The 14,602-nt window shown below is 42.7% G+C and overlaps 1 protein-coding gene across 4 annotated transcripts in view; it reads right to left on the reverse strand.

Annotated features, from left to right (window-relative positions):
• The window catches only part of LOC138949254 (alpha-(1,3)-fucosyltransferase C-like), a 34,977-nt gene extending 21,168 nt beyond the window's left edge, over nucleotides 1-13,809 (reverse strand). For 2 of the 4 annotated variants that reach the window (XM_070321033.1, XM_070321032.1), the window contains exons 1-2: nucleotides 13,672-13,809; nucleotides 3,521-3,669 (exon numbers count right to left, since the gene is read on the reverse strand). The gene's annotated coding sequence lies outside the window, so the exon portion shown is untranslated. Of the gene's footprint in view, nucleotides 1-422; nucleotides 822-3,520; nucleotides 3,670-13,671 lie in introns of those variants that run through there. The other 2 variants (XM_070321037.1, XM_070321034.1) reach the window with 2 other exon arrangements.
• Between the last annotated feature and the right edge of the window lie 793 nt (nucleotides 13,810-14,602).

Raw genomic sequence — 14,602 nt, forward strand, 5'->3', positions numbered from 1 at the left:
TCAGGGTACAGTGGAACCCCGCTTTTAAGACCCCAACAAATCTGAAAAAATGAGGTCTTTAAAAGGAGGGGGTCTTAAATTGGGGGTACATTTTACAGAGGTTTTGAATAGAAAAGCTGAGAACACAGGGTCTTAAAAGGGAGTGAGTCTTAAATTGGGCGAGGGGGGGGGGGGGGGCTTAAAAGAGAGGTTCCACTGTACGACCCGAACTAGAGGTTGTGAGGTAAGTGTCACCGTGACTCAATTGCCTCGCGCTGCGCGGCTGATCGAACTGATATTCTGCATTTAAGAGTGGTAAGTGTGATATCATTTTAAAGATAAACATCCTCCGGCTTTGATCACGCTGTCAATTCCTGCGACAGTACATGAGTTGTAAATGTATATATGTTACCGGGAAGAAGTCAAACGCAAGCCTCACTTACTGTGTTCTCTGCCTGCCTGCCGCGACCAAGCCTTACACAGTCCACTATGTCAACAACACTCGCGGGTACACTGGTCGGCAACTAAACGCAGGTCCTGGTTTGTATGTAATGCTGTGGTCCTCTGCCGGTGTCACGATTTCATCTTTCGCCTGTGTACATATTTCCCCCTCGACATATACTCAAGACTGAAATGTTGTTTCCTGGTAAAATTAAGAAGTGAAATTATTTATGGACGAAAAGCATGTCAGTTTCTCGCATGTGAAGAAAATTGGTGGTAAAATTTAATAGATTTCACCCCCAAAATCGAATTCTTCGAAAACGTGTACTGAGTGGTTACGTCCCTTGAGTAAGAAGGAAAACATTTTAGGATGAATCAAATTTCTAAGTTAAATAAAACAAATTGGTTGCACAAGTTTGGCCCCACAAGGTCGCTCATCAGTACTATCGAAGGGTGTTTTTTTGTTCAGTTTAGAGTTTATACTAGATCAACGAGGCCGAGAAGCGAAATATCAACACGGCGAAAGATGAAAACGTCACACCGGATCAAAACCAGTCCGTTTCTTTCACGCAAGATTTACTTGCGGCTGGCGAGACAGCGAGGGTGAACGCGAAACAATTTGATGACTAGTTTCGTGGAAATTAAACACGATTAGTTGATTCATAAAAGGTCGTCTGCACTGGTGGGTAAACAAGCATGCACAGCCAATCGGATTGACAGCTGTGCGGCGGCCTTTTTTTTAACGACCACCTGCAAGGCATGCTCGTCTAATCTCGCCAAATCCTAGCGTTCCTAACGGCGAGAATTGCCCAAGAAACGCTACGTTTTTTTTAATAAGCTTTTTTGCTTGAGTTCGTGTCCTTGTTGCATACTGTCAATCGTTTCATGTCTTGTATTTTGAACAAAACTTTGTTTAAACCAAACGCTACTTCCTCGTCCCACTCGCTTCACTCGCCAATTCTTGCGTCACAGAAACGGGGGCCAGTCTCAACTCTGGCAGTGGTCAACCGTAACGAAGGCCAAGGTGACAAAAGGACTGGCGCCACAGGGAATGCCATAATGTCCAGTGTGAAGTACAGTGGACACCCTGTTATGACCCCACAATTTATGACCCCCAATTTATGAACCCCCAATTTATGAACCCCAATTTACTGAGAACGCAGAAGAAGACGAAATAAGAAAACCCTCAATTTAAGATCTAACTAATTTCGATCCATTTTAAGACCCCCTGCTTTTCAAAGCCTGAATTCCTCACAGATTTGTCAAGGCTTTAAAAGGGGGTTCCACTGTACCTGCCTGCCTGTCCTGTACTGACCACTGACCACAAGAATATGTACCAATGAGGTGTCCGTGTGCTCTTAGAGTGCTGGTCAGCGCCCAACAGATGACGTAAGACTCCGGTGAGTATGGAGGCCGGTGTCACGATTTCATCTTTCGCCTGTGTACATATTTCCCCCTCGACAGATCAACACTGAAATGTTGTTTCCTGATAAAATTAAGAAGTGAAATTATTTATGGACGAAAAGCATGTCAGTTTCTTCCATGTGAAGAAAATTGGTGGTAAAATTTAATAGATTTCACCCCCAAAATCGAATTCTTCGAAAACGTGTACTGAGTGGTTACGTCCCTTGAGTAAGAAGGAAAACATTTTAGGATGAATCAAATTTCTAAGTTAAATAAAACAAATTGGTTGGACAATTTGGCCCCATGAATGTAAGGTACACAAGGTCGCTCATCAGTACTATCGAAGGGTGTTTTTTTTTGTTCAGTGTAGAGTTTATACTAGATCAACGAGGCCGAGAAGCGACCGGCACGGTTGGCCTAGTGGTAAGGCGTCCGCCCCGTGATCGGGAGGTCGTGGGTTCGAACCCCGGCCGGGTCATACCTAAGACTTTAAAATTGGCAATCTAGTGGCTGCTCCGCCTGGCGTCTGGCATTATGGGGTTAGTGCTAGGACTGGTTGGTCCGGTGTCAGAATAATGTGACTGGGTGAGACATGAAGCCTGTGCTGCGACTTCTGTCTTGTGTGTGGCGCACGTTATATGTCAAAGCAGCACCGCCCTGATATGGCCCTTCGTGGTCGGCTGGGCGTTAAGCAAACAAACAAACAAACAGGCCGAGAAGCGAAATATCAACACGGCGAAAGATGAAAACGTCACATTTTCAACCCAGCGTTGAACACGACCGTATACTAATCGAGAGTTGGTTGTTGTTTTCTCACGCCCCTTCCACATATGATTAGTTTTCCAGTTATGCATGTATTTACTTATTCAGTCAGCTATTTATTTTAGTTATTTAGGCATTAAACACAAGTTAGAAAATATAATATATAAATAACAAGTCGCGTAAGGCGAAATTACTACATTTAGTCAAGCTGTGGAACTCACAGAATGAAACTGAACGCACTGCATTTTTTCACAATGACCGTAGTCCGCCGCTTGTGCATAACGGAGTGAAACTGACGAGCCTGTTCAGCGTGGTAGTGGTTTTGCTGTGCTGCACAGCACGCTTTTCTGTACCTCTCTTCGTTTTAACTTTCTGAGCGTGTTTTTAATCCAAACATATCATATCTATATGTTTTTGGAATCAGGAACCGACAAGAAATAAGATGAAATTGTTTTTAAATCGATTTCGGAAATTTAATTTTGATCATAATTTTTATATTTTTAATTTTAATCCAAATATAACATATTTATATGTTTTTTGAATCAGGAAATGATGTAAAATAAGATGAACGTAAATTTGGATCGTTTTCATTTTTTTAATGACCAAAGTCATTAATTAATTTGTAAGCCACTAAGCTGAAATGCAATACCAAAGTCCGGCCTTTGTCGAAGATTGCTCTACAAAAACAGTAGGGTGGTGGAACAATGTTCACAGAAACAAGAACGTACGTACCTGACCAATCCCTTTGCTGGTACCTTTGCAAAGTGACGCTAAGCTTAGCCCATGTACACGCGTATACCGCAACACACAATATTTGGCCTTGGCAGCAGGCTATAGCCTATACACAGAATCACGCAAAAAGACTAACCACCTCCAGTGTTGTCATGGAGGACGGGTGTACCGTGGAAAACTATTCACAGAAACAAGAACGTACCTGACTATTTCCTGTGAAAAGTGACACCAAGCTTAGCCCTGCGTTTACCACCCGACTGGCCACGGTCCAGTAGTCGTTCAATCGTGTTTTGTCGTTCCGCTGACGCCCGTTTCGTGGAGGCTAGAACTGCTGGCGGCTAGCCTCTCGCTCTGCAAGACAGCGAGGGTGTATATGAAACGATTTTGTAGGAATAAGCTTATGTGTTTGTGTATGCTTGCGTTTCTTTTTTTCCTTCTTTTTCATGTACCCCCATGATTTAAAAAAAAAAAAAATTCTTTACCTTGATTTGCCACTGGCTTGGCAAGAATACATGGCTGTGATAACTTGCAGCGCTTTTCACGTCAGCGTCCGACGAACAACGATCGCGCGAGCAGGAAAATCGGTACAGCATATAGTCACTATAACTCGGTGTTGTCTCCATAGCACAGTCAGCGGTTTGCAGAATATTCTTCTCTCTCTCATTCTTGTTTTGTTGTTGTTGTTGTCGTTTATCGATCATGTTTTTCTGTATTATTTCAGTATTGCAAAGCTTGTGTTGGTTCATTGAAATGTTCATACAATCGCCGTTTACCAACTTGTTTGTAACCGTTTGGAAAAAAGACCCCACCTCGATTGCAGCTTAACTTGAGTTTAAGCAAGCCACGCCAAAAGTAGTAACTACAGTAGGCTCTATTTTCTACGCGCGCTCGTTGATCGTCCGACGTCATAATTTGAAAAGCGCCGGTGAAACGACTGCAGCGCTTTTCACGTTATGAAAAAAGAAAGAAGAATTTTCGGCAAACAACAGTGTTGAAGTAACTGCGCTATGAGATTTGTGCAGCCGCCATTTTTCCGGTGTAGCGAGCACCCCCACAGCCATGCTTGCCAACTCTCGCCAAATCCTAGCCTTCCTCGCGGCGAGAGGTCCCTAAGAAACGTTACTTCCTCGCCCCACTCGCTTTCCTCATCAAATCCTAGCCTTCCTCGCGGCGAGAGGTCCCTAAGAAACGCTACTTCCTCGCCCCACTCGCTTTTTTCACCAAATCCTAGCCTTCCTCGCGGCGGGAGGTCCCTAAGAAACGCTACTTCCTCGCCCCACTCGCTTTTTTCACCAAATCCTAGCCTTCCTCGCGGCCAGAGGTCCCTAAGAAACGCTACTTCCTCGCCCCACTCGCTTTTCTCACCAAATCCTAGCCTTCCTCGCGACGAGAGGTCCCCAAGAAACGCTACTTCCTCGCCCCACTCGCTTTCCTCGCCAAATCTCGCGGCAGAGAAACGGGTGACTGACCACCCCAACCGTTATAACCCTTTCATCGGCAAACAGAATTGGTCACCCACTTGGCTCCGCTGCGCGAGAACGTCTCGTCCTTTGTGTGTACTCAGAACAAAAATCACAAATGGTCCATATTAGGAGCCTTGGCGCCTACTATGGACCAGTGAAGCGGCCTTCACGAATCACTGTAAAAAGCCCCATATACTTCAAAATAACATGATACCACTTAGTGTACAAGTCAAACTAATTAAAATATGCTCTAGATTTATCTGTTTCGGGTTGATGAGAGCATTATTTGAAGCACAACAGGAAACCAAAGAAGCTTATCAAAAACAGAGTGAAAATAAGTGAAATTATCAACTTCCACGAAAAGAAGACTTTTTGTCACATTTTTTTAAATCTCGAGGGCTAGTTATAGGTTATTTCCAGCAAGCTTCTTAATGAATTAATGAAAATAGCCTTTAGCTTTTATTTTCTTCGATTTGTTGAAGGTGGTCCATATTAGGGGACTCGCACATACTTTGAGATTTTGCTATTATTTTTTGTTTGCAGTAGAAACTCGGGGTCAACACTGCTAAAATGTAACAAAATACGGTCTTAGCTGTCATATATAGCCATTTTTGTGTGATAAAAGCTTTGGCTGTGGACAGAAACGAGTCCGTTTTAGGCGGCAAATTTAGAGTGAACCCTGCCAAAAGTGAAAACAAGTCGCGTGAGGCGAAAATACAACATTTAGTCAAGCTGTCGAACTCACGGAATGAAACTGAACGCACTGCAATTTTTCAGCAAGACCGTATACTCGTAGCATCGTCAGTCCACCGCTTGTGGCAAAGGCAGTGAAATTGACAAGAAGAGCGGGGTAGTAGTTGCGCTGAGAAGGATGGCACGCTTTTCTGTACCTCTCTTCGTTTTAACTTTCTGAGCGTGTTTTTAATCCAAACATATCATATCTATATGTTTTTGGAATCAGGAACCGACAAGAAATAAGATGAAAGTGTTTTTAAATTGATTTCGAAAATTTAATTTTGATCATAATTTTTATATTTTTAATTTTCAGAGCTTGTTTTTAATCCAAATATAACATATTTATATTTTTTTGGAATCAAGAAATGATGAAGAATAAGACGAACGTAAAATTGGATCGTTTTATACTTTTTTTTTTCTTTTTTTACAATTTTCAGATTATTAATGACCAAAGTCATTAATTAATTTTTAAGCCACCAAGCTGAAATGCAATACCGAAGTCCGGCCTTCGTCGAAGATTGCTTGGCCAAAATTTCAATCAATTTGATTGAAAAATGAGGGTGTGACAGTGCCGCCTCAACTTTTACAAAAAGCCGGATATGACGTCATGAAAGACATTTATCAAAAAATCAATATGAAAAAAATCTCCGGGGATATCATTCCCAGGAACTCTCATGTAAAATTTCATAAAGATCGGTCCAGTAGTTTATTCTGAATCGCTCTACACACACACACACGCACAGACACACACACACACACACACACACACACACACACACACACACACACACACACACACACACACACACACGCACACACATACACAACGACCCTCGTCTCGATTCCCCCTCTATGTTAAAACATTTAGTCAAAACTTGACTAAATGTAACAAGTCGCGTAAGGCGAAATTACTACATTTAGTCAAGCTGTGGAACTCACAGAATGAAACTGAACGTAGTCCGCCGCTAGTGCAAAAGGCAGTGAAAGTGACGAGCCTGTTTGGCGCGGTAGCGATTGCGCTGTGCTTCATAGCACGCTTTACTGTACCTCTCTTCGTTTTAACTTTCTGAGCGTGTTTTTAATCCAAACATATCATATCTATATGTTTTTGGAATCAGGAACCGACAAGGAATAAGATGAAATAGTTTTTAAAACGATTTCGAAAATTTAATTTTGATCATAATTTTTATATTTTTAATTTTCAGAGCTTGTTTTTAATCCAAATATAACATATGTATATGTTTTTGGAATCAGAAAATGACGCAGAATAAGATGAAATTGTTTTTGGATCGTTTAATAAAAAATAATTTTAATTACAAGTTTCCGATTTTTAATGACCAAACTCACTCACTAGTTTTTAAGCCACCAAGCTGAAATGCAATACCAAACCCCGGCCTTCGTCGAAGATTGCTTTGCCAAAATTTCAATCAATTTAATGGAAAAATGAGGGTGTGACTGCCGCCTCAACTTTTACTAAAAGCCGGATATGACGTCATCAAAGGTATTTATCGAAAAAAAGAAAAAAACGTCCGGGGATATCATACCCAGGAACTCTCATGTCAAATTTCATAAAGATCGGCCTAGTGGTTTAGTCTGAATCGCTCTACACACACACACACACACACACGCACACACACACACACACACACACACACACACAGACACACATGTACACACACACACACATACACCACGACCCTCGTCTCGATTCCCCCCTCTATGTTAAAACATTTAATCAAAACTTGACTAAATGTAAAAAGAGAAAAAGCCTAACGGTTTTGAGATTTCTGTTTCTGCAACTGTTTTGACATGTGCAAGTTATCCAGAGGGTGAATACAGCGAATAAAACTTTTTTGAGCGCTCTAGCGCCGTTAGTTTGTCAGAACAGGAGGTGGCCTATATTAGGAGCCGGTCCATATTAGGAGCCGGTCCATAGCCGGTGTCACGAACTGAAACCTCTGCTGAACAATCCTTCTCATTGCGGTCAATGCGCATGCGCCAATCTTGGACTTTAAAAATGCGACCCTTTGACCGAACGAATCATGGGTTAGGGTACGGGTTAGGGTTAGGATTAGGGTTAGGATTAGGGTACGGGTTAGGGTAAGGGTTAGGGCTAGGGTTAGGGTTAGTTTGTTCACGACCAGACTAACCTCCTCATGTGAGCGCATGCGCATTGACCGCAATGAGAAGGATTGTTCAGGCAGAGTTTTCAGATCGTGACACCGGTCCATAGTAGGAGCCGGTCCATATTAGGAGCCGGTCCATATTAGGAGCCGGTCCATATTATGAGCCGGTCCATATTAGGAGCCCTTCCCCTACTTGTGGAGGTCTTTAAAAGGGGTTCCACTGTACTACATTGTAGTTACCGCAGATTTATCTACGAACTGGCGTGAAATGCACTGAGAGTGTGAAACAGGATATTGCTCTGGTGAAAAACAATATATCTCCGTGTTTGTGGTAATACACTTTCTGCGCAGAATATATCTCTTGATTTATTTGTGCCGTTCAACTTCTTATCGGGTTTGCATTTCTACTGTTTAGATATATAATCCATCTAGTGTCGTTTTTATTGCAGGTCAGCATAATTATGCCGGTAAAAAAGCGGGAGAGAATATTGTGTGTGTGTGTGTGTGTGTGTGTGTGTGTGTATGTCAAGGTGTGGACCAAGGTGTTTGTGTGTGTGTGTGTGTGTGTGTGTGCAGGTGTGTGTGTGTGTGTGTGTGTGTGTGTGTGTGTGTGTGCAGGTTTGCTTGCATATGTGTGTGTGTGTGTGTGTGTGCAGGTGTGCTTGCGTGTATTCTACGTGTGTGTGTGTGTGTGTGTGTGTGTGTGTGTGCATGGTGGCTGTCTAGCAGAGGACCATTAAAGTTGTACACGATTTATAAGCCAGTAAACCGCAGCCTGGAGTCCAAAGCAAATACACAATGCACTGTTAATGCATGGCAATCGGTTCACAGGTCCCTTTATCACACATTACTGTTAGACCATGTAGACTAATCGGGCAACTGTGCGTGCGTTGCTGGCAGTAACAATCGATAAAATTTAAAGTATACCGCAGTTCTGCGTTGCTGAGTAACAAAGTATGTCCTCCCTGTCGAATAATAATATGAAGCCACTCGTTCTCTGAATGTCAAGTTGCATGCACTCTTTCATCACCTAGGTCAGTTTTTATAAAGGAGTTATCTCTCTGCTTTGAGAGGGTATCGACCGAACTTGAAATATCATTTCAATTAGAGATTGAGATAGAGATTGAGTGTCTCTGGTTAAGATGATCATCTCTTTCTTCTTGTCTTTGGCTTCGAACACGAAAATATCTTTTTCGTCTTGTGTCAGTCTGTCTCGGTCTCTAAACTTCTTCTTCTTCATTCATGGGCTGAAACTCCCACGCTCACTCATGATTTTGCAAGAGTGGGTTTTTACGCGTATGACCGTTTTAACCCCGCCATTCAGGCAGCCATACGCCGCTTTCGGGGGAAGCATGCTGGGTATTGTTCGTGTTTCTATAACCTACTGAACTCTGACATGGATTACAGGATCTTTTCCGTGCGCACTTAGGCAGAACATCACACCGCTCATCATTTTCTTCTGAAGCAGATCTAGACTAAAAGTCGAATAAATGACTACGGACAGGCGAGAGGACACTTCTAGCGGTCGTTTAGAAACCACAACACGTTTCAACACTGTGTCAGGTGGACGTGAGAAAAAAGCATATACATCTATATATATATATATATATATACGACTTGTGTGTGTGTGTGTGTGTGTGTGTGTGTGTGTGTGTGTGTGTGTGTGTGTGTGTGTGTGTGTGTGTGTGTGTGTGTGTGTGTGTCCGCGATGCACGGCCAAAGTTCTCGATGGATCTCTTTCATATTTGGTGGCCATATTCAGGTACACCCCGGACACAACCTGGTCGATGAGATATTTCAACACGTGCTCTCAGCGCGCAGCGCTGAACCGATTTTGGTTTTTCTCTGGATCCATTCTCAGTAACTCTTCCTTATCTTCTCCAGTGTTTTCAGCGTTTATCTCCCTTCCTTCGTGTGGCGTCAATCCATATTCCCGTTTCTATTTTTAGAAGGTCACTGTCGACAACGCTCAATCCATATTCCCGTTATACTATTTTTAGAAGGTCACTGTCCCGGCGAAGCCGGGTATTACTCTTCTTCAGTGTTTTGCGCGTTTATCTCCCTTCCTTCGTGCGGTGCGCCGGCAAAGCCGGGTCCCCGGCGCAGCCGGGTATTCGGCTCAACTTCTTCCCGGCGAAGCGGGTATTCATCTAGTACATGTATATATGTGACCCTCCACCACGGATTGAGTCGCATGTCACCTTTGCGTGATTTTTATGTTTTTACATGTTCTTAAAGAGTTTTTTATGCTCTATCCAGTGGTGAGAACCGTTTTAGAAACGAGCCAAAACTCTTTGAGTTATAAGCCTGTTATTAAGGTGACCCTCACACTGTTACCTGACACCCTACGGACGTATATTAGGCCCAGAGCAGAACTGTAATTTTCTCGTGAAAATGAGTAACTTTCACGGGTTAATTACTCATTTTTAGTTTTGGCGCTAGTAAGCCGTCACACAGAACCGCGCTAGGTGACATCCGACTGGTGGAGGGTGACATATGAACAGTAGAGGGTACAGGAAATGTGTACCAGCCGATGCTAAAAGGCCCACTCCGCCCTGTGGAAACAGTTCGGCCCACCGTCTGGGTGGATGGTGCTTCTGTCCCACGAACTGGTGTCCATTAGGGAGCAGCTCTGTAGATCTGCTAGTAGGCAGAGGAGGAGGGGAAGGGTCTAGGGGGGGGGGGGGGGGGGGGCGCGCACCGTTTCAGATCTGTCTAAGCTTTTATAGGGGGAAAGACCACCCCCCCACCCCCCCCCCCCCCGTCCTCCCCCTTGGTCACGTGTCGAAAATGAACAGTCTGGGTGCTCTCTGTGCATTTTGTTTCATGAATTATTGTAATGAATTATTTCATGAAAAAAATTCCAACTCACTACAGCAAGCAATCAGGGTGTTGATTTTTGGTATGAGACCAAGTGGAGGGGACAACAGTAATTCACTTCTTTTTACATTTAGTCAAGTTTTGACTACATTTTTTAACATAGAGGGGGAATCGAGACGAGGGTCGTGGTGTATGTGTGTGTGTGTGTGTGTGTGTGTGTGTGTGTGTGTGTGTGTGTGTGTGTGTGTGTGTGTGTGTGTAGAGCGCTTCAGAATAAACTACTGGACCGATCTTTATGAAATTTTACATGAGAGTTCCTGGGTATGATATCCCCAGACGTTTTTTTCATGTTTTGGATAAATGTCTTTGATGACGTCATATCCGGCTTTTTGTAAAGGTTGAGGCGGCACTGTCACACCCTCATGTTTCAATAAAATTGATTGAAAGTTTGGCCAAGCAATCTTCGACGAAGGCCGGACTTTGGTATTGCATTTCAGATTGGAGGCTTAAAAATAAAAAATCTGAAAATTGTAATTAAAATTACTTTTTTATAAAACGATCCAAAATTACATTCATCTTATTCTTCATCATTTTCTGATTCCAAAAACATATAAATATGTTATATTCGGATTAAAAACAAGCTCTGAAAATTAAAAATATGAAAATTAGGATTAAAATAAAATGTCCGAAATTGATTTAGAAACAATTTCATCTTATTCCTTGTCGGTTCCTGATTCCAAAAACATATAGATATGATATGTTTGGATTAAAAACACGCTCAGAAAGTTAAAACGAAGAGAGGTACAGAAAAGCGTGCTATGCAGCACAGCGCAACCACTACCGCGCTAAACAGGCTCGTCAATTTCACTGCCTTTTGCACGAGCGGCGGACTACGGTCATTGTGAAAAAATGCAGTGCGTTCAGTTTCATTCTGTGAGTTCCACAGCTTGACTAAATGTAGTAATTTCGCCTTACGCGACTTGTTCTTCTTTATTGTAGTCTTGGTACCCCTACCACAGCCCACTTCGTCAACATCACGGGCCAAAGAATCTAGACACAGCCATCGTCGAACGCTGAAGAAGAAGAAGGTACCCCTACCTCCCCCTCCTTATGTTCAACGATCTAAGCCCTCCTTCACAATCATCAACTCCCCCCCCCCCCCCTGCTCTGCCCGTTAAATCTACTACTACTAAATACTGAGGCGGAAAAAGCCATGAACTTTTAAACCGATTAAGGGACATTTGCCGTAAGTAGGCCCTACTGTCAATCTCTAACCCCCCACGCTCCGTTTTGGGAGTTTTATTATTTACTATGCACTGATTTTTAATGGTGAAAGATCGCATGGTTTTATTTGTTAAGTGGTGTAGATTTTTTTGGGCGAACACACACACACGCGCGCGCGCACGCACGCACGCACGCACACGCACACGCACACGCACACACACACACTTTGCAATTTGGTGATAGAAATGTTTCTGTTTGCACCCTGCGTTGCTTTTAGTAACAAAGTATTTTCTCTGCGTCGATTATGAAGCTGTTCGTTCCCTGAATACTTCTCCATCAACACAACTTCATTAACACAAACCAACAAGGTCAAAGATTAACTGAATGAAACCCAAACAAACTTCACAGCTATCGCCAACTTATTTGAAACGAGACTATATCATTTAATAATTATAGCTTAATTCACACAGACAGACATGTCAAATCCAAGGAATAAAACTTCAACACCACCACCGAATGAAAAAAAAGAAGATCAACAACGTCAAAGATTGACTGAATGAAAAAAGAAACAAGTCGCGTAAGGCGAAAATACAACATTTAGTCAAGTAGCTGTCGAACTCACAGAATGAAACTGAACGCAATGCAACGCAGCAAGACCGTATACTCGTAGCATCGTCAGTCCACCGCTCATGGCAAAGACAGTGAAATTGACAAGAAGAGCGGGGTAGTAGTTGCGCTGAGAAGGATAGCACGCTTTTCTGTACCTCTCTTCGTTTTAACTTTCTGAGCGTGTTTTAATCCAAACATATCATATCTATATGTTTTTGGAATCAGGAACTGACAAGAAATAAGATGAAATTGTTTTTAAATCGATTTGGAAAATTTAATTTTGATAATAATTTTTATATTTTTAATTTTCAGAGCTTGTTTTTAATCCAAATATAACATATTTATATGTTTTTGGAATCAGAAAATGGTGGAAAATAAGATGAACGTAAATTTGGATCGTTTTATAAAAAAAATATTTTTTTTACAATTTTAAGATTTTTAATGACCAAAGTCATTAATTAATTTTTAAGCCACCAAGCTGAAATGCAATACCGAAGTCCGGGCTTCGTCGAAGATTACTTGAGCAAAATTTCAACCAATTTGGTTGAAAAATGAGAGCGTGACAGTGCCGCCTCAACTTTCACGAAAAGCCGGATATGACGTCATCAAAGACATTTATCCAAAAATAAAAAATAAAACGTTCGGGGATATCAATCCCAGGAACTCTCATGGAAAATTTCATAAAGATCGGTCCAGTAGTTTGGTCTGAATCGCTCTACACACACGCACGCACGCACGCACACACACAGATACACCACGACCCTCGTTTCGATTCCCCCTCTATGTTAAAACATTTAGTCAAAGATTGACTGTCTGAATTTTTTTTTTATCAACAACGTCAAAGATTGACAGAATGAAAAAAAAAAGTTACGCCAGTCGGACAGCTGACTTGAAAAAATGCCTTATAGTTCACGACAGAAACGTCAAAAACAGGACAAATGCTTGCACCTTACCACAGTTAATAATATCAACGCCATCAACAACATCAAAGACTAACTGAATGATACCGAAACAAATTTAAAGCTTAAGCTTGATATTCGTTGGGCTAAGTCGACTTCAAAAAGCTCGCTGCACGAAGGTTTGGCACTGAACTTTTGCTAACAAGACTTCGCAAAATCCACTTCGGGTTCGATTGAGTGCTAGCCTTTACGTCCGCATCACCGTATAAACAACATCACAGATTGACGAAATAAAACAAAACAAAACATTCCGATTTGCAAGGTAACAAGAAAAATGTACTCACGAGAAACAAAACAGCCCCATTTTGCTTGTTATCTTCTTCTGGTGAGAACATTAATTTTAATGTTATCTTGTTCTACTTATTCTCACCTGCAGTCGCTTGTTTCTTAAGCATTTACGCCAAGGGGACAACTTACCTGACAAAACGCCCGATAGATTTCAGACCCAACACTCTAAATCCATCAGAAACCCAGCTCATCGCCAGCAACAGCATGGACTCCATGAACAATGTGAACACTACACAGCTGCATGCAAACCTACGATCACCGACAGAGCGAGCGTCACAAACCGTGAAAACCTGACGCCCGTTTCGTAGAGGCAAGAGCTGTTCCCCGTTTCTTTGACGCGATGAGTGATGCGAGTTGGGCGAGGAAATAGCGTTTCTTCTCACGTAGTGAGCACCTCGACTGGTATGCTCGCCAGCTCTCGCCAAATCTCGTGGCAAGAAGTCCAAATTAAAGCTAGCTACTTCCCGTCGCGCTCGCTTCACTCGCCAAATTTCGCGTCTGAGAACTGGGGGACTGGTACTGTTGCTTGATCCAATGGTGCCTCCCTTACATCTCAACTTAACTTACTCGAATAGGTATGACGGCTTACTAGTGCCAAAACCTGGGGTTACCCATTATCACGTGATAATTACTAATTAACGCTGTCAGTTACTGTTTTCACTCGTTAGTTACTCATTTTCACGGGATAATTAGTTATTTTCACAACAAGCGGAGATAGACAAGACCAAGAAAGACGCTCACATCACGTGTTACAGGTGCGGAATAGTAGGCCACGTCGCAAGAGGATGTAGGTCAGGCTTACAGAGGGGCAAACCAACACTGCTTTGCGCCGGATGGAACAGGAGTACACCGGCAGCCAAAACCGTAGACTTCCAGGATGGTGACCTAGAATATTCCAAAGGAACGGTCAACGGCACCCCAGTCACGGTGGTGATCGATTCAGGCGCAGTGACAGCAGGAGTGAGAAGATCGCTGGTTCGCCCAGAGCAGTACACCGGACAGAGCAAGACGACAATCTCCTTCGGAGGAAACAGGGAAACCTTCCCATTAGCAGTCGTCC

The sequence above is a fragment of the Littorina saxatilis genome, linkage group LG15, assembly GCF_037325665.1.
Source record: "Littorina saxatilis isolate snail1 linkage group LG15, US_GU_Lsax_2.0, whole genome shotgun sequence".
Lineage (NCBI taxonomy): Eukaryota > Metazoa > Mollusca > Gastropoda > Littorinimorpha > Littorinidae > Littorina > Littorina saxatilis.